Source organism: Neophocaena asiaeorientalis, unplaced genomic scaffold, assembly GCF_003031525.2.
Source record: "Neophocaena asiaeorientalis asiaeorientalis breed wild unplaced genomic scaffold, Neophocaena_asiaeorientalis_V1.1 scaffold448, whole genome shotgun sequence".
Classification (NCBI taxonomy): domain Eukaryota; kingdom Metazoa; phylum Chordata; class Mammalia; order Artiodactyla; family Phocoenidae; genus Neophocaena; species Neophocaena asiaeorientalis.
This window is the reverse complement of record NW_020174920.1, coordinates 1,217,939-1,238,041: the sequence shown is the minus strand read 5'-3', so window position 1 is coordinate 1,238,041 and position 20,103 is coordinate 1,217,939. Positions and strand designations below refer to the sequence as shown.

Sequence of the window (20,103 nt, the reverse complement as noted above, 5' to 3'; positions counted from 1 at the left end):
ATGCCCCTGCCCCACGCTCCGTCACCACACTAACAAGCCTCCAGTAATAAAACAGGGTTACCAGAGGAATTTGAAGGCTCTGGTGCCCATAGTAACAACGTATCTCAACGATAACCATAGCAACACTTCAAACACAGTCCATCTCCCAACCAGATTAAGATAAATCACCACAATAAACGTCTATTTACCTCAGTTATCTACTACTCTATACAAGATATCTGGCTTTCACCCAACAAAATACAAGGCATGACTTAAAAAAAAAAATCACAGTCTAAAGAGACAAAGCAATCATCAGAACCAGGCTCAGATATATTTCGGATGCTGCAACTATCAGACAGGAGATTTAAAATAACCATAATCAGTATGTTAAAAGCACTAATGGAAAAGGAAGACAGTATGCGAAATCAAATAGGTAATTTCAGCAGAGATGGGAACTGAAGAATGAATCACATGGAAATGCTAGAAATCAAAAGCACAGTGACAAAAATAAAGAATGCCTTAAATGGACGCATCTGTAGATCTGACACAGTCAAGGAAAGAACCAGTGAACCTGAAGACAGCGTAATAGAAATTACATAAACCGAAAAGGAAAAAAGTGAAAAAAATTCTTCAGTTTTAATACAAATGTAATAGTTTTCCAGTATTACTTTGGTGTCTAGAAAAAGAGATATTTGTCAGATTAAATAACTTTGGTGCAATTATGCTGATCAAGTATAAAGAAGTAAGAATTGAAGAGTTTATTCACAGAAGTAAGCTCTGCTAGGCAATCAAGTTGGTACAAAGTATTTAATGGGCTAGTGACATTCCACTTGCTTATAATGATGTATTTTTTAAATGTTTTAGATTAAGAGTTTTAGGAAATAAAAAAGGTCCAGAATACAAAGTGACAAGAATATTTTCTCCCACTGCCCAGAACTAGTAATGGTTAACACTTGGTCATTGCATAAAGCTTCTGTTTAAACAGAATAAAACACTGAAGATGAAACTCAGGTCCCCTTTGATGCCCCCTCCCTTACACTACAACTATTATGATAACTCTGATGTATATTTTTCCAGGCTTTTAAATTATTTTATTCTATTGTTTTTTTAAAAAATTTGTTTTTAATACTGCAACTGCCCTTCAAAACGTAAACAGCTTTAAAAATTGTCCTTCCAAAATTTAGCATTAGACTCTCACTCACACCCATGGTTTCAGTTACCAGTTATATCCAAATGCAATCTAAATTAATAACTTCAACCAAGACCCACCTACCTCTCTTTTGAACTCTAGACACATATTATCTGTCTACCTGGCAGTGCTTCTTGGATGTAACAAATCACCTCAAACTCAAATGTCAACAAATTGCCACCCCAAATCTGGTCTTTGTTCAGCGTTCCCTATCTCACTCTAAAGTATCATCAACTGTCCGCTGCCCAGAAATCTAGGTGTGACCCCTCGACATGTTTTTCTTCTTTGCAACCCCTGCCCCTGTTATCTATCCTCGAGCCCTAAGGATTCTTACCTCCTAAATTTCTCTCAAATCTCTCTGCTTTTCAACATATCCAACCCATCATTATCATGGTCCGAGTACCATCATCTCTCACCTGGATTTCATCAGTAAACTTCAAATATTTATATCCATGTGGTCCCCATCCAACTGCAACAGCCAGAGAGCTTTTCAAGTTTTCTCTCCACCCCCTCCAGCAATAGTCACAGTGTCATCTTAATTCCTTATATTGGACCAGTTCCCTTCTGCTGAAGTGCCTTGACACATTAACTTCCCTCTTTTCAGTGTTAATACAGTAAGTCCCCTACATACAAACCTTCAAGTTGCGAACTTTCAAAGATGCGAACGTGCGTTCACACGTCCGATCACATAAGTTAGTTCATGTGTCTGGCGTACACTGTCAAGTGCGTTCATCCTCTACAAGTGGTTGTGCTTTTGTGTACTTTACTGTAGGGTACTGTATAGAGCACAGTAGTACAGTATCTTTATTTCAAGCCCAGGATGTCCGGAAGCAAGCGTAAAAGCAGCGGTGACGTAACTGGTACTCCTAAGAAGCACCAGCTGTTGTACTACTGTACTTTTCAAGATACTGTATGTAGGATTAAAAAGGTTTTCTTTATTTTTTGTGTTTGTTTTTTATGTATTATTTGTGTGAAAAGTATTATAAACCTATTACAGTACAGTACTATATAGCCGATTGTGTTAGTTGAGTACCTAGTCTAACTTTGTTGGACTTACGAACAAATTGAACTTAAGAACGCGCTCTCGGAAAGGAACTCGTTCGTATGCAGTGTTATGCAATAACACTGTACTTATTCACGCTTAGTATCTCAACTCCATTATCTTCTCTCTGGCTATACTTTGAAGATAGCCTGGGTATTACTTACACAAAGCTATCCTCTACATCTAGCACGTATACTACGGTAAATAAATATTTATTGAACGAATGAATCAATCAATCAGTCAAGAGCATATCTTTAAATAACTACCTGAGGTTTTTCTTAGGCAAGGAGAATCCAACCATTTCTTTCTTAAAAAGTACTTATTTTTTATTTTTGGCTGTGTTGGGTCTTTGTTGCTGTGCGCGGGCTTTCTCTAGTTGCGGCGAACGGGGGCTACTCTTCATTGTAGTGTGCAGGCTTCTCATTGCGGTGGCCTCTCTTGTTGCAGAGTACGGGCTCTAGGCACGCAAGCTTCAGTAGTTGTGGCTCACGGGCTCTAGAGCGCACACTCAGCAGTTGTGGCTCCTGGGCTCTAGAGTGCAGGCTCAGCAGTCGCGTCGCACGGGCTTAGTTGCTCCGCGGCATGTGGAATCTTCCCGGACCAGAGCTCGAACCTGTGTCCCCTGCATTGGCAGGCAGGTTCTTAACCACTGCACCACCAGGGAAGTCCCCAACCATTTCTTAAATGCATTAAACAACATTTTAACATTTGTGTCAAATTTTGAAAGCAGTAATTCTATTTTTACAAGGATAGCTGAAGTTAAACAAAATATACTAAGCAAAAAATAACTTCATACTAAATTGGCTAATTATGGGTGAAATTGGCCACTTATGCTTCAACAACGATCAAAGACACCCTTATAAACTATGCCTCTTTAATGAATAATAACGCATTTTGTAGTTTTATGCTTTCATTTTAGCATTTCAGAACAGTTCACAAATACACCAATTAACCTGCAATGGTATTGTACTCTTATGTTACAGACCAATGTAAGGAAGTAATAGCACAACCAATTTCAAAAGCACAGGGGAAATTCCTGGATGCTTAAGACAACGCTCTCTACTTCTTGCACCTTGTTTATATATGTTTTTATAGTTTTGTATAGATCTTTAATGTAGAATTAAAATAAAAACAAAGATAACTGGGCTTCCCAGGTGGCACAGTGGTTGAGAGTCCGCCTGCCGATGCAGGGGACACGGGTTCGTGCCCCGGTCTGGGAGGATCCCACATGCCGCGGAGCGGCTGGGCCCGTGAGCCATGGCCGCTGAGCCTGCGCGTCCGGAGCCTGTCCTCCGCAACGGGAGAGGCTAGAACAGTGAGAGGCCCGCGTACCGCAAAAAAAAAACAAAGATAATTATTTTAGCTATTTTACTTGAATCTTTTGCAAATTTATTACTCAATTCGTTTATTTTGGGGGCAATTTTTAAAATTGTGGTAAAATATACAGAACATGAAATTTATCATATTAACCATTTTAAGTGGACAATTCAGTAGCATTAAGTACTTTCACAATTTTGTACAAGCATCACTGCTATCCATTTCTAGAACTTTTCATCACTCCATCGTTCCAAACAGAAACCCTGTACCCATCAAACTCTAACTCCCCTTTCCTCTTCACCCACTTCCTAAGCAGGCAACCACTAATCTGTTTTCTATCTCAATGCATTTGACAATGGTAGGTACCTTATATGAGTGGAATCATACAATATTTGCCCTTTTGTGTCTGGCTTATTTCACTTAACATAATGTGTTCAAGGTTCATCCATGTTATAGGATGCATCAGAATCTCATGCCTTTATAAGGCTGAATAATATTCCATTGTATCTATTATCACACTTTTTCCTCTGGTCATCTGTTGATGGACTTTTGGGTCGTTTCCCACCTTTTGGCTATTCTGAATGGTGCTGTTATGAACATTAGCACACAAGTATCTGTATGAGTTTTCAATTCTGTTGGGTATATACCTAGAAGTGCAATTGGTGGATCACAGGGAAATTCTATGTTTAACTTTCTGAGGACCTACCAAACTGTTTTCCACAGTGGATGCACCATTTTACATTCCGACCAGCAATTTCCATTTTCTCCACATCATCATGAGCACTTTTTGTTTTGGGGTGTTTTTTTTTTTTGACAATAGCCATCCTATTGAGTGCAAAGTGCTATCTCATTGTGGTTTTGATTTACATTTCTCTAATGACTAAATGTTGAACGTCTTTTCATGGGCTTAATTCCTTTTTGAAGGTTGTTTCCATTCTACTAGAAGCATTAAACATTTTGAATAATCAATTTTAAGTCTTGGAAAAAATTTGCCAATTTAAAATATGCTAGAATAGTTAATAGCAACTACCTGCCTCCCTGGATCATGTTAGGCCCCAAGCCCTATTTGTTCCATGTCTATGTCCTCCGCTAGGAGTTCCAGGAGAGCAGGGGCTATGCCTGTATTGCTCATTACCAGATTTCTGGTATCTAATACAGTATCCGGCACAGTAAATATAGTTTGGTTAATCAACTTAGCAAATCTACTAATGAACACATCTGCATGGCGCAGAGCAGAAACAGGTTTAACACTGAGAAGCCCTAGGGTTTTCTCTCTCATCCCAACGTATGACATCCCATCCCATGACTCTAAGAACCATACGCAGGTTGATGACTCCAAAAGTTATAGCCCTTGGCCTGACCTCTTCCTTGAGCTTCAGATTCATATTTTTCAGCTGCACACTTAGGTATCCAACAGGTGCCTCAAACTTTACATGTTTAAACCCAGGCATTTCCAGGATTTCTATATAGAAGAGCGGCTATCTAGTTGACAAGCTTATTCTTTCGTTCAGATCATATGTTTGCTTGTTCTTGCTGGGGGTAAAGAGTGGCTGGTGTGCATTACTGAGACCAAAAGTTCTCCAAGTCACCCCTGGGTGCTGCCAGTGGTGTCTAAGTCAGATCTCTTGTTTTCGCTACCAAACTTGTTGATCTTCAGGTACCTGTTCCAGCCAAAAGCCCAGGAGGCATCTGCATTGCCTTTGTTCCCTCACTCCTGACCTCCAGCGCATCAACAAGAGCTGCTGATTGTTTCCAATATATATCCCAACCACTTCTCAAGAGCTCCACTGCTACCATTTTCCAGATCTAATCTACCACCAGTGCTTTCCACACACCTAGCTCGTCTCTCTGTTCCACTCTGGCCCTCCCTATTTCTTCACCCCTTTTCCACATGTTCCACCAAGTATATTCTCATAGCAGTCAGTTAGGTCCTGCCAATCTAGTCTGGTCTCAAACTATACTATAACAAGGCACCAGTGTAAAACATAACAAAAGCAAAACACCTCCATGAAACTTTACTTGGGACACTGAGAAAGATTAGTGTTTGTGTTTCAGAAGTTTCCCTCTTTGGGGTTGCAGAAAAGTGCATTCAGGGCTTAACTTCAAGAGCCTTCTTATTTACAAATCAGATCTATTTTCCTGTTTGTAATAGAATTGAAAGTAAGGTTTGGCAATAAGTGTACTTTACACTGTGAACACTGAAACAAGCGAACAAAGCATGTCGTCTGCCAAAATGCTTTTCGTTTTTGTTGTTATTCACGGTTGTATGATTTGAACTATTGTAGAGAGACAATCGGAGGAAGGCCCAGGCACTAGGGCATTTAAAGGATTGTCTTCCTTTGTAAAGGATGCATGAAACTTGGAAATTGGAAAAATACATTTACTGCGATGCTCAAAGTATCAAGAATTGCCCAATTAGGGTTTATTTTAAGTTAGTTTTCAAATTTAAAGATAAGAGGATTAAATTATACCTTTATAGTTTATATTATACACTTAAGAGTGGCTTGTATATTTTCTGTTTGGCTTATAAGCAGATGTGACACTACCGTGTTCAGCATCACTCCCCTTATTTCCCAGAATAATGAAGTTCAAAGTGCAGTGCAGGGCTTCCCTGGTGGTGCAGTGGTTGGGAGTCTGCCTGCCAGTGCAGGGGACACGGGTTCGGGCCCTGGTCTGGGAGGATCCCGCGTGCCGCGGAGCGGTGGGGCCCGTGAGCCACGGTTACTGAGCCTGCGCGTCTGGAGCCTGTGCTCCGCAACGGGAGAGGCCGCGATAGTGTTGCAGTGCAATTACGTAAGGGCATACATGCTACTTCATAACACCTATAGAATTTATATCTTTAGACACTTGTGCCTAAATATGATCTCATATCGATTTATTATTACATCTCTGCCTTACTTTGGTGTTTTACATCCCAAATTAAATTTCCCACAGAGTTCCTTAGGTGTATTATTAATCTATACAAGAACAATAATCTACTCACTATAGCCACCACTATTAATAATCTTTGTAATCATTTACCATGCCTCTATTTTTAGTCTGTAATACATATATTTAGGCAAGGAGAAGCAAAAAAGAATCCTCAACTGACAGAGTGCTATGAATAAATTCAGGAGAAGTTGGTACAGTCAAGCATGAAACTCTGAATAAAGTTACCATCTTCGAGAATTATATCCAATACTCCTAAGTACACTTTTCTTCACTCTGCTGCTTATAAAACTTGGTGATAAAGGTTTTTGTTCACTACAGAACTAGACGTTATTTGGATAAAAATACTGCTGGTCTGGGATTCATGCTTCCCCAAGCAATACTGATTTGCTAGGGATTATTTTCCCCCCGCTTTTTATTCAGTGTTTGTAATTTCAAATATTTTGTTTATTTTTTTCCCAGTGTTTTATTGAATTAATTCTATATTTTTTGGGCCACAGCAACTACTGTAAAGGTATGGCTCAAGCTGCCAGATGATATTATTCAGTATTCTTCTGCTTATCCCAGATCCTTCAGACACAGCTATTTTTATACATTCTATTAGACATCAGGATTTTTAGGTTTTAATTTTAAAGAAATGTTCCCCAACTGAGCCTTCTGATATACCCTGAGTTATAGTTACAGTTACAGTCAGATAACTTCTCAGGAAAAATGACTTTGTAGTTTGAACATGTTTTCTCCATCCTTCCATATTAATTTTTTCCAGTTCACAACTCAAAACAAGATTAGTATGCTTTGAATCTACCAGCCGGTATAAAAAGATCAAACTGCTACCTCAACATTGCTTCCTTTCAGCTTATACGTCTTCTTCTCAAGCAATGCATTCAAGGACTTGGAATATAATTGGCAATTTTGTTGATGATGAATGAAACTGAGCAGAGTAAGGATGACTTTTGCTACTCTGCAGTGCTTACAGTAGAAAGAAATGGCTTGGCGGCAGCATATATGAAATACAAGTTAGATAAACAACTCTAAGTTCCTTGACAATAAAGTCTATTTAAAAAGATATCATGCGATGACTTCCGCCCCTACCAAAACAGCCACAAACGAAACAAAACTCTATCAACATTGACATTTATGCAATTAATCTATTTTCTATGTGCTTGATAAATGACATCTAGTATGTATCAGCAAATGGCAAGGACTGGTTGAACACAATTGAATTCCATACTTGAGGTCTTTTCTTCCCCACTGGATGCCACTATGGCTCTGCCGTAATGTCTCTCTTAGATCCTACCACCTACCTCATCCCAACCTCTTTCAAAATCTTTTACTATTAAGACATAAGCCTACATGCACTCACCAAACAACCTTAGCTCCTGAGAAGCCTGTGTGTTTTGACAGAAATAGAATTCGAAGGCATTTTCCTAAGATATCCTCACAACAGTTTTGGCAAAGGAGCTGCTAAAGGAATACATTCACTTAAAAATGCTTTCTCTAAAACAGCAACTTTCGAAGATTTTCAGTTTATAGACAGTTCAACAAGGCATCCGACCCCATCAAGTATTTCTCTCTGCTCTCAACCAACTGAAACACAGAAAAATGAATGAACTGATGGTTGAAATTGTCTCCAAAATATAATGTAGTCAACTGTAATTCCAGTTAGATTACATAGACTAAAAACATCATATGGAACACCTCTAATCTGTTATTATCTGTTCCTTTATAAGAATGCCTATTAGGATCAAAGCTAAGTTCTCAAGGATGTGTTTAATCCTCAAAATCAAACAAAACAAATTTTAAGTATTTATTCTCAATTTCTTATGTCTGAGGTAACAAAGTGCTAAGAATGATGCAAAGATGCATAATGCACACGTGTCAGCAAGGAGTTTACAGCTTAACTGGGGAGACAAGTGACCTGAAAATTAACAAAAATATTTCCGGAGTTAAACAGCAAAGATGACCTAGGACTTCAAGGTAGTTACAGAGGTCCTTGCTATCTGAAAGAATGATTCTAAGGTAACTTTGTAAAAAATTAAATGTCATTTATATAATTTTCAATATAGAAATGTATAAGCGTTATATCCATCGCTAGTTTTGACCCTGACCTTTTCTTAGACCTGTGATTTCCTAGAACTCGGGACAACATGATAAGGGAAAACACATGGACCCATTCATTCTGCTTTTTCTTTCCTTTTTCTCATTGCAAAGAGAATTTTTAAATTAAAACAAACACACACTGTATAAGTATAAAGGGCTGAATTTAGAACTGGACTCACATAAACCATAGATTTTATCTTGTTCTGATCTTTACTAATGATTCAAAGGATTATAGGGAAACACCAGGCACATAAAACATTCTTTGCCTGGAGGAACCTGAAATAATCAGATACATTGCCCCCAAACATCCCTATTCTTTCACATTATGATATGTTCTGGTTTCTATTAACAGAAAAGGTTTTAAAACATTTATGCATAAACAGTGATACTGAAAGGAAGCCATTTTAGTCTCCAAAGGTTTCCATTTTATAATCTGTTAATGACAAGAACAGGAAAATGCTCACGTGACTATACGCCGTTTTCCATCCAGTCGTAACTCATAAATCCATAAATTCCAGGTTTATTTACAATAAGTAAAGTAGCCAAACCAGGTATATCCTGCTAAAAACATTTTATAGATAGGGACTTTCAGGTATCTTTCTGCTACTTAAATGACATTAATAAGATTAACAAGAAGGTCTGGGAGGTCATTAGTGTGTTTATAAGGTGGTCTTTTGAGTTGAGGTTCATTCTTTCCCCTCAACCCCCAGGGAATGAATCACAGGCCTGCTGTTAATACGCCTCCCTCTCTCCCTCTCCTTCCCCCTGCCCGCTTCTCTCTCTCTCTCTGTATGTGTGTGTTTACATACATACATATATATGTATGTACACACACACACATACAGGCACATATGTAAAATGTTCACAAATTTTCTTTAAATTTTAGCTATAAAGATACTTACACCTTGAGCTTTTACTATAAACTATGCTTGGCCCCTCCGGCTCCGTCTAAGAAGCATTCATTCTTCTCTATTTGATGGTTTTTTTGGCGGAAAAGTTTGTAGCACTGATATAAGTTAGAGTGAGGAAAAATAACTAATCTGGCCTTTTATTTGATAAAGCACTTATATTCATAGATTAATTCAGGGTAACTCTATACATTCAGATAGACATTTTTCTTAATCTTCATGAAATACAAGTTATTCTTTATCCTCAGAAACATATCAATTGCCCACAGTGGTTTGGTGACTTGAAGTCATTACAAGAGAAAGTGTAAGGAATTCTTCTTTGCCACCACATAGTTACAAGAGAAAAAAGAGAGAGCTCATTCTGCAGGAAGATGAGATTTTTCTACACGTAATACATGGGGCTACCCAATGCTCAATGTCTAGGGAAGTCATGACTTATGGCCATAGGCCATATGAGTTTGCCTCGTAAGGCTAGAACCATAGGTCTGAGATTTATGGAAAATATGAAACTTTATTTGTTACCTGAAGGAGGGGACAGTATCAAATTCAAGGCCAGGCTCTAGTGTCGAAAAGGCTGCCGAAGAGCTGTTCTAGTCCACCTGAGTTGACCACGTCTTACCCTTCAGAAAGGCTTGGAATTGGGGGTATGAGGAGAAACACACGCTGTGGCATCCATCAGGTCACTGGTCTTGCCATACTCCCATCTTAGCGAAGCCCTGATGGGAAGTGGCAGGATGTGACTCAGAAATCCTCTGCTTTCTCAGCTTCCACAGAGGCAGGCAAGTGACTGCATCAGGGCTGGCCAGGTTTTTGTTTAATTTTATTTTCTGTTACCCTTTATGGCCAAAAGCAGTAAAGAGAAACTTAGGTCTCGGCAAGAGCACAGTGGCAGAAGTTGGCTGGGTAGGTAAGCCAAGGGAAGAAACACCAGCAATGCGGGGAAGGACTAATAGGATAGTATTGGTGATTCCCAAGACGGCAGTCCCACAGCGGAGGACTGGCCACACTTGGTTACACTAAGAGCTAGTTTTCAACCAACAATACTTGGAAGCTGAAAGAGTTGGGAGCAACAGGTAAAAAGTATTATTGTTATTATTATTTTAAAGTTCAATTCTCTACCCATTTATTAATTTTTGCTCTCCCCACCCTCAATATCTCCGCTACCAAATGCGTCCCTACCTGCATCCTCGAGAACCCTGTCTAAGCTGGCCCCTGCACTCCAGGGATGGGCAACTAACCCCCTCCCAGGTGGGGAGCTCCAAGCAACTTTGACCCACTAGGGTGTGTGTGTACGGGGTAAGGGTAGTGATTGTGGAGGTCCTAGGTGGGGCGCGAGGTGGGCCAAAGCCAACTGAGGTCACAGGGCTGGTGGGAAAAGGCACAGAGCGGGTCACTATTACTGTGACTTGGGAAAGCCACCAGTCTCTCTGAGTCTCAGCTTTTTCTTCTTTATTAGATACTAACCCGTGGTGCTAATCCTCATAAATGGGAAGATACAGCTAGTCTTATCACTTAGCACTTAGTAGGCACACATTAAACTCTGCTTTTCATCCTTTCTAGGAGGTTATAGGACCGTAACTACGAGATACTCCCTTGGTATAAAGCACAAGACCTAGAAGAAGTGACCAAACCAAAAGGAAACAAAACCACAACAAAAAATTCCTTCTAAAACAACAAAGAAGCAAGTTAAAAATTACTCTTTGCACTATCTGACTTGCAATAGCTTTGGGGACCAAGATGGATGTGGATAAGCTGAGAAAGGAAAACAGAAAAAGCAACTGAAAGTTTCAGGGGGAGCAGGGAAGCTTCTGTGTTTCATCCACCTGGGAGTTAATGATATCAAAGAAGACGAGATCATTTGCTCAATGCTGACAGTGGGCTAAGCCTCACATAGGACCTGTTCTTAGGAGCTTTACGGACTGCTGAAAGCAGAGATGGGTTTGTTTTTCTTTTTCTATCTTGTGCAGGGATTTAAAATTTTCGGCAATGTGACGGCACTGATTTATACAACGCACTCAGTTTATTGTTTAAAAGAAATTACATGTGTGTGTGTGCGCTAACGATCTTCCAGAAAAAAGCATCTAATTCCTTCTCCCTACCCTCTACCCTCTCCCACCCTATCCTCTGAAATGAGGGAGGGGAAGACTGAATGGGATTTGGAGTTTTCCTGCTGAGAAAGGGACATTTTCTGCAACCAGGTCAATGTTCAAAGGACTAATGCTCTAAGGAAATTATCCAAAGGGGTGTGGCAGTTCAGGGTTATTAAGTTATTTTCAAATGCGGTCTGGGTTGCTGCTGACCTTTGTGAAGGCAACAGGATGCAGCTTCCCAGGGGGGCAGGATAAGAAGCAATTAGAGGAGCCTAGGAGAGGCTCAGGAATGTTTGGGAATTTACAGATACCCAAAAGTATACTGGGAACTCCTAGAATGAAAATAAACTAATTTGATCAAGGACATATTTGTGTTCTAGAAAATATTCTAAACATGTAGCTAATACTGGATATATCTGTAAGAGTGTTTTCTTAAAGACCCAACACTCAGTATTCATTAGACGTCAATTAGGCTTCAGTTCAATTTCAGAGAAGAGAAGTCAAGTCAATTCATATTCCTTGTATGCCAGAAAGTAGAATGGGTGTGACGTTAAGTATTCACAGAGTCAGAATATGATAAAGCTGCGTTTCAAATGAAGGTTTATTTGAGGCCACAGCCCATGTTCTTTTCTACCACATGACTACGGAAGAATGTACAATGCTTAACAAAGTTAGAAAAAGAAAACGAAGCAATAGCTGAAATAACTCACTCCTCTTTTTTGGGGAAGCAGACCTGAATATATTTTATGAACACTCTCACATTCCAAAAAGTGCCACGAATGAGGCAGAGGGAATACTATACATGCGTAATGTACCAGAATTTTTGGCATGTACACATTATAGTTTAGCTGCAGCATATATGTGTATATGTACATATGCTGCCACCTTTAAGCATTACATATAACACAGAATGTTATAAAATGTTTTCTGTAAAATAAAGACTTATCAATATCATTCTCTTAAGACTCAGTGGCTACTATATCCCAGCCCCCAAAGTAAATCCTGTATACAAATGCTTAGTGAAACACAGTGGTTGATCAAGTTAAAGCTCTACTGACCACTGCAAAATCAGAAGAAGTATCATGAGCGGCATTTAGGAAAAACAAAAAGCCCCCAGTTCTACTGAAACAAAGCAAGCCAGAGCTCAGAATGATCTCAGGCATTATCTAGTTCCACTTCCTCACTGTTGGTGGGAAAACTCAGTCCCAGGTGGGCTGAGTTATACTCCAAATCATATTGTTAGATAAAGACAGAACAGAATCTAGACCTCAGGATGTGGTATGTGCCAGTCAGACACTCAGGCTAAGGATGGCCTCCTAGGCACCAAGTATAGGAGACATGAGAAACTCTGTAAAAGACTAAGCATACTTTCTAATATTAAAGTTGATATCTACAGGATATGAGAGACACACTTGGGTGGTAGATCTAAATGGACACACAAACACCTGAAGATTTTTTGAAAGTAAAAGGGGTCAGGAAACTGTAAAGCATGTGGAAGTGCTATTATGTGTTCATTCATTCATTCAAGTATCTACTGAGCACATGCTATCTGTGAAGTACTATGCTAGAAAAAGAGATACAGCAGCTATCCTCACGAAGTCCGTTATTTCAGTCAAGGTTATACGTACCAGCTTATGAAACTATAAAGAAGGCTGTGAGATTTTTTTGTGAACTTTATGAGACACAGAAGATACTAACATCTATGTCTACCAACAAGGTCGACAAAACCAAAGGCCAGAATCAGCACCCCGTATAACACTACGGCCTCCCCTTCACTCTCTTTCAGTTAATATCTTAAACTGAGTTGTTTTCATGAGTATATCATCAATTATGCGTTACTGACCATTCCTTCATTGTGGCTCCAGAGCTTAATGAGAATCAGCTAATGTGACCTTTGGACCCATCAAACTGTGGAGGAGAAAGCACAGCAGAGAAGACTGGCCTCTGGGTTATCTTTGTGTACAAAGCCTTTTGAGAAGTCAGAGCGCCAGGCTTCTTTCTGGCAACGACTGCACAAATTTAATTACCCAGAGATACTCACCAGTATCCTCAAAGACTGACAGCTGAAATTAGCTGATTCTCTATTACATCCGCTTCCTATTATCAATGGTGCTAAAGAGTTAAGGAAAAAGTTTAATATTACTTGTCCTTCCCATCCTGATAAGATTGATGATGCAATAAGAATCCTCAAGGGCGATATGAAGATTCGTTTTCATTCCTCTGGAAAACGGTTATAAATAATTTCTGTTTCAAAGTCAACATTCATAAAATCAGGGAATGTCAGGACTGGAAATAACCTGTGATACCATGTGACTCAGCCCTTTCAGATGACACATGGAGAAACTGAGGCTCAGAGAATATAAGTGATTCATCTTTGGTCAAATAGCTAGTTAAAAGCAAAGTTGCAACCAGACTTCAAGTCTTCTGTTGCTTGCTCAATTTACTATTTCTGTTATTTTTTACGTTTGGTAGTGTATATATGTCCCTGCCACTCTCTCACTTCGTCCCAGCTTACCCTTCCCCCTCCCCGTATCCTCAAGTCCATTTAAAAGGTATATTTTTAAGGAAAATATACATGTGAAGGATGTTACCAGAAACAGCAGAAAATTATATTCTGAAAAAAGCTATGAAAACCTCTGCCAATCTCAACCAATGTTCAACTGAATGTCAGAAGACTAGAATCATTCCTAGAACAGTGAGGTATCAGGAATGAGACATGGGGGAAAGTTTTCTAAGCTGGATATCATAATCTGGTGTTCTTTATAATAAGAGTCCGCCTCATTCTCAGAAGATGTCTCCACTGCAAACTAGCCAACACAGATATTTAGCACGTTGATTTGCCATTAAAGCTGAGACATAGCTAACTACTGCTTCCTCTCTATATAAATATAGGTACAGAAATAGTAGTCGATAATTCAGAGGAACAAATAAACTAATCTAAAACTTGAAGCAGAACAACTCCTGGCACAAATAATAGGGAGCTGGAGCAAGAATGAGGGCAAGATATGCTTTAAACATGGGAGGGATTTGGAATCTGAAAAACTGTCCAGAAAGTAGAAATAGAGGCAATACGGTATGGAGGGAGGCGGTGTCAAAACTCAGATGCTGGGACTTCCCTGGTGGCGCATCTGCCTGCCAAGGCAGGGGACACAGGTTCGAGCCCTGGTCCAGGAAGACCCCGCGTGCCACGGAGCAACTAAGCCCATGTGCCACAACTACTGAGCCTGTGCTCTAGAGCCCGCGAGCCACAAATACTGAGCCCACGTGCCACAACTACTGAAGCCTGAGCACCTAGAGCCCATGCTCCGCAACAAGAGAAGCCACCGCAATGAGAAGCCCCCGCTCACCACAACTAGAGAAAGCCCACACACAGCAACAAAGACCCAATGCAGTCAAAAACAAACAAACAAACCAACAAAAAACTCAGATGCTACTGGAGTTAGAGAGCAAGCGTACTCAAACTCAGAGCAAGATTCATCACTTTAACCGTGAACAGACCAACAGGATACAAGAAGACACAAACACCAAAAGGTAAGTGTAGGTGGATAGCCATAATTTCATGCAGAGAGTCAAACACTTGTACCAGTAGAGCCAGAGGGATGGCAGTCATAAGAATATGGGAGAGTCAGAACTCCAACCAGCAATTTTGGCAGCAGACACAGCAATAGTAATAAGAAATGTTGACTAAAGCGACAGTCAGCTTCAGCGAGGGAGGTTTTATTATGTACCTCATCTTGCTAAGCAGAAACCACCAGAAAGTTGCGAGCAACTCAGATATAACAGGTGGCTGTAGAAACATGTCTGGGATTGAGAATGGAGAGAAGGGTAGATCAAGGTCACTAGATAGCTACAGCAATGTGTACAACAGTCAAAATAACCAGCAGGAAAAGACAGACACTTCTTTAGACATGAGTTGTTTCTTTTTGTTTTTTTTTTGCGGTACGCGGGCCTCTCACTGTTGTGGCCTCTCCCGTTGCGGAGCACAGGCTCCGGATGCGCAGGCCTAGCGGCCATGGCTCACGGGCTTATCCGCTCCGCGGCATGTGGGATCTTCCCGGACCGGGGCACGAACCCGCGTCCCCTGCATCGGCAGGCGGACTCTCAACCACTGCGCCGCCAGGGAAGACCCAAGAGTTGTTTCTTGAGCATTGCATGTAAAAAAGAGCTGAAGAGTTAGCACGTTCCCCAGAACCCCATTTTTCACTCTTTTGTGAAGTACTTCAGAAATATTTGGAAAGGCAACCTGATGAAATGCATTGCTGGTGACTGAGTCAGCAGGTTTACTCCCAAGTTTCATTAGTGAATGCCTCCCAATATTTAGCAACTGCAGCGTCTTTGAAGGAGGAAAGGACCAGCTTGCCTAAAAATCAAATCCTTCCGAAGAGTCAGCTGGCAGAAACATAAGGTCAAACACTTGATCTGGTATTACAGAAAAGTAGCCACAAACCAACCTTCAGCTAGAACTAATATATGTAGAACAGGTTATGACCTCAATTAGTTTCTCCATTTCTGCACCAATGCGAGACAGTGAGTAGCATTTACTTTCTTCATGACTGAGTGGAGACTAGAGACGGTGCTAACGAATTTAATAACCAATATTTGGGCTATTCCAGTCACGACATCCCAAGGAAGATACAACAGAGATGGAACAGATCCAGGGAAAAACAACTAAGATGATCAAGGGGACTGCTTATCTTTCATTCAAGGACAGACTAAAAACCTAAAACGGATTAGAATTTCTCAGACTGGGAAGATGAAAATAAAAAGGAGTTAGTGAGGGGATGTGAGATTAAAGTCGACTCTGGTAAATATAATTGTATTCAGTGAATTTCATAGCACTTAATTGGGGCTGTCCCTTGAGGTTAAAGGATGTAGATTAAAGAGAAACTGAAATATATCTTTATTTGTTTATAGAGAAATCAGTAAGTTTATAGAACTTATTATTGCTAAGACGAGACTGAAGTGGAGAATGGGAAAAGTTTAAGAAACCACTGGATATACTCAATGCCAATTGATTTAACAGTGCATTACTAAGAAAAGGTCATGATGCATCCTAATTTTTTTGAAATGAAAATTACTATTCCTATCTTACCCGATAGGGAGGGTGGGAGGGAGGGAGACCCAAGAGGGGAGAGATATGGGAACATATGTATAACTGATTCACTTTGTTATGAAGCAGAAACTAACACACCATTGTAAAGCAATTATACTCCAATAAAGATGTAAAAAAAAAAAAAAAAAAAAAAAAAAAAAAAAAAAAAAAATTACTAGGTTGACTGACAACACAGCCAATGGTGCCTACATCTGGGACAGAGTTCTGGGCTAGCTGCCCTGTTGGTCTGACCCAGGGTGCTATTTCTTATGCTTTTATTATGTCATCTATGCAAAAAACATACTGCATGCAAGTTTGGGATTCCTAAATTCTTTTGACAGTCCAGAACACAGAAGAATGATTTTCTAACTCATTAACAAAGCAAGAGAGTCCCAGCTCTTGGCTCCGCTTGGTTTACCCATATGGGAGTATGCAACATAAAAAGGTGAAAGAAATTCTAACAGAATGCAGCAGGTGGTTAAAGGCTATTATACTGAACATTTCATGAGTTTGACAACAGGCCAAAAGACTGCAAAATGGCAGAGAATGGAAAAGGCAGTTGTAACAGGTTGAACATTGTTGGTGATTATTTTTTCAGTGGCAATGAAAGCTGTAATCAAATAACCTGAAAGAGATGCTGGCAGGGGTAGGAAAGCCCCAAGGGAGAGGGAATATGAAGACTGTAACAATGATGTATGCTATGGACTAATAAACTAGACAAACATGTAGTTTGAAGTTTCTTAGCATCATATGAAAAGCTGGTGTCACGATGCAGGCGTAAACACTATCTGATTTGCAATCTAGAGCAGAAGACGTTGTTAATGACTTACAACCTCAAGGATGAACGCACGACTCAACAACTAACTGGAACTGTGCTACTGGTGTAGAAACCTCTTGTTATTTAGATGATCAGTTTATCTAAGCATTAAAAAGGAAACATTATAAAGCATTAAAAAATATCCAGGGAAAACACTTGCCTTTGCAGCTGGAAATGTGTGGTTAAAAACTCTTGAATGGAAGTCAGGACAAATAAGAAAGAGGACGAATGGGGACTGGTTGAAATAACGTCATTATCAACTTATTATTGTTATTTGTGGACCAATAAGGCATCTCAAGTTACGAATGGCATCTGCAAGTGCATGAAGTCCACTGGGCCTTGTACATCAAAGTCATTTAGTGTAAACAGAATATTTTAGACAATAGTAATGTGTAATAATAAATCACAAAGGACATTAATAATCTGTTTACTGAAAATGTAAATTTCTTGAACATGCGTTCTCCCTATATTATGGCTTAACATTTTAGGGGTATATTTGAGAAACTGTACAATCTCTAATTTCAAATAGATTATAATCGCACAGAGAATTGATCTCTGTAAAGTTTCAGGGACATCTTTGAGAAATTAGGTAATCCCTCATTCCAAGGAACTGATCACTTCAGAGGCTTTTAAGGTCTCCATACTCACCTTTCTACTAATTTTCCTGTCTACTGTTCTCTGTTTCTTACCATTAAACTAGGAAGAATAATAAGTCCTAAATAAATAGTCCTAAATTGAACACCAAGATTTAAGCTCTTTAAATGGGTATCTGGAGAAACCGGAGTGGGTTGAGAGGGCATATCTGAAGCTAATTCACAGTGGAAAAATAGAATTCCTATGTTTTTTTTAAACTGAGAATTTATATTGTGTTTAATAATGAAAATAAAGAATTTTTAAAATAAAGATAAACTTCTTGAAAAAGAAAGCTGATATCTTGTCCAAGTTTTTGAATTTGGACAAGACCATGGAATGAGCCACACTCATTGATTCCTACAGCTACAAAGGAACTTAGATATCATCTAGTCCAACTCCTTATTTTATAAATAAGAAACCAAGGTTTGTACAGCTTAAGTGACTTGCCCAAGGCCATACAATCAACTTATCACAGAGCCCCCAAAGTCAAGGTTTCTTATTCCCAGATCTGTGCCCCTACCAAAACTGTCACCATGATCTTCAAGCTGGTGAAAGAGCACTGGACATCAAGGAGCAGTAGGAAACTAGTATACAGGGAGGAATGACAGCTTTTCTGGAATTTGTCTTTTTATTTTTTGGACCAAATTCATTTTCACTGCTTCACAGAACTGTACTGGGATCTTTTGTAGTAGGTGTAACATCAGGGAGAAGGTACATATTGAGGCAAAGGACAGTGGGACTAGGGGGGCACTCTAGGAATCCCGTGTGAGACACTTACTGAGCCCTAAACAGGCCATAATTTGGACAATGATGGCTTAAAGATGTCTTGGATTCTCAGGTGATCCTAAAATCTTGGCTACAAAAGGAGTCATTCTTTTAGCTCATAAAGGAATTGGATAAAGTGAGAGTTTTATAAATGGGTTGAAAAAGTAGCAGGTCTCAAACATCTTAGTCAGAAATGGAAATTTGTAATGACGAAGACACTGATATAGAAGATGACTGGGAAGAATTTGAACAAAATGGTTCCACGAAATAGATAGTGGATGTAAAGCAACATAGCGCATGTCCAAATCAATATATTATTTAAGAAAATGGGTGATTTTAAATAGGTATTAAAACATGTACTTTAGAGTGACTAAATAACTATATACAACAAAAGTAATAAAATAAAATTAAAAATAAGAAAACTAAAAAGCAGGATCAAAACACTGAAGGAGAATTTTTAAAGTTAAGAGATACCTTGTCTGTATAATTGAATAAGACAACCTTTCCTAAAGGATGTATCTCTCCTGGAAGAGCCAAAAAAGTTCCCTCACCCCCATTCTTCTGAGTTAACAAAATTGAGGCATGAAATCAAATTTCTTGAGAACTGTAGTAATGAAGATCTAGGAATGCAGTTATTGCTTTAGAACTGAATTATGAAGAACTGATGGGCAGTGGAAGAGTAAAAACAGACTTGATAAATGGAAAAACATTTAATATTTTTAGTCAGACTATGGCAGAAGCAAGTTCAAAGACTTAAGTTGGTGCTGAAGACTATTTCATGAATCCAATTCATTTAAATTGTTGTTGAGGTGGCCGATAGAAACTTAAATTTAAGCTGGACTCAACTGTACAACTGATGAGAAACTGTTAAGGCATCATAGTAACTCAACATCCTCTCTCCTCTTTCTTCCATGGCGGCCCAATGTATCATAATTTGTATTTCATGCAGGATCCTGCAGAAGGTGCTTCTAAGAACCTATATCCCTTTGACTGACAAAAACGACCCCTGAAAACAGTATCATTTTTGTTGTTGCTATGTGAAAAATGCTGAGTGCTACGTATCAAGAATGAACACCTCACCTCCACAAATCCAGAACTGCTACTGACTGCCTTTTGGGTACATCAAGTATTTATTCACCTAAAACAGTTTGGGTACAGATAGCTGCAGACATCTTCCACCTTTGTCTAAAGAAGAAGTGTGGGAAAACTCCTAAATAAATAAAATTGTTCTTGTAAATACTCA

General features: G+C 39.4%; 1 protein-coding gene across 1 annotated transcript in view; it reads right to left on the bottom strand.

Moving 5' to 3' along the window:
- Positions 1-20,103, bottom strand: part of DMD (dystrophin) — a 1,279,715-nt gene that overhangs the window by 189,191 nt on the left and 1,070,421 nt on the right. The gene's annotated exons all lie outside the window — the stretch shown is intronic.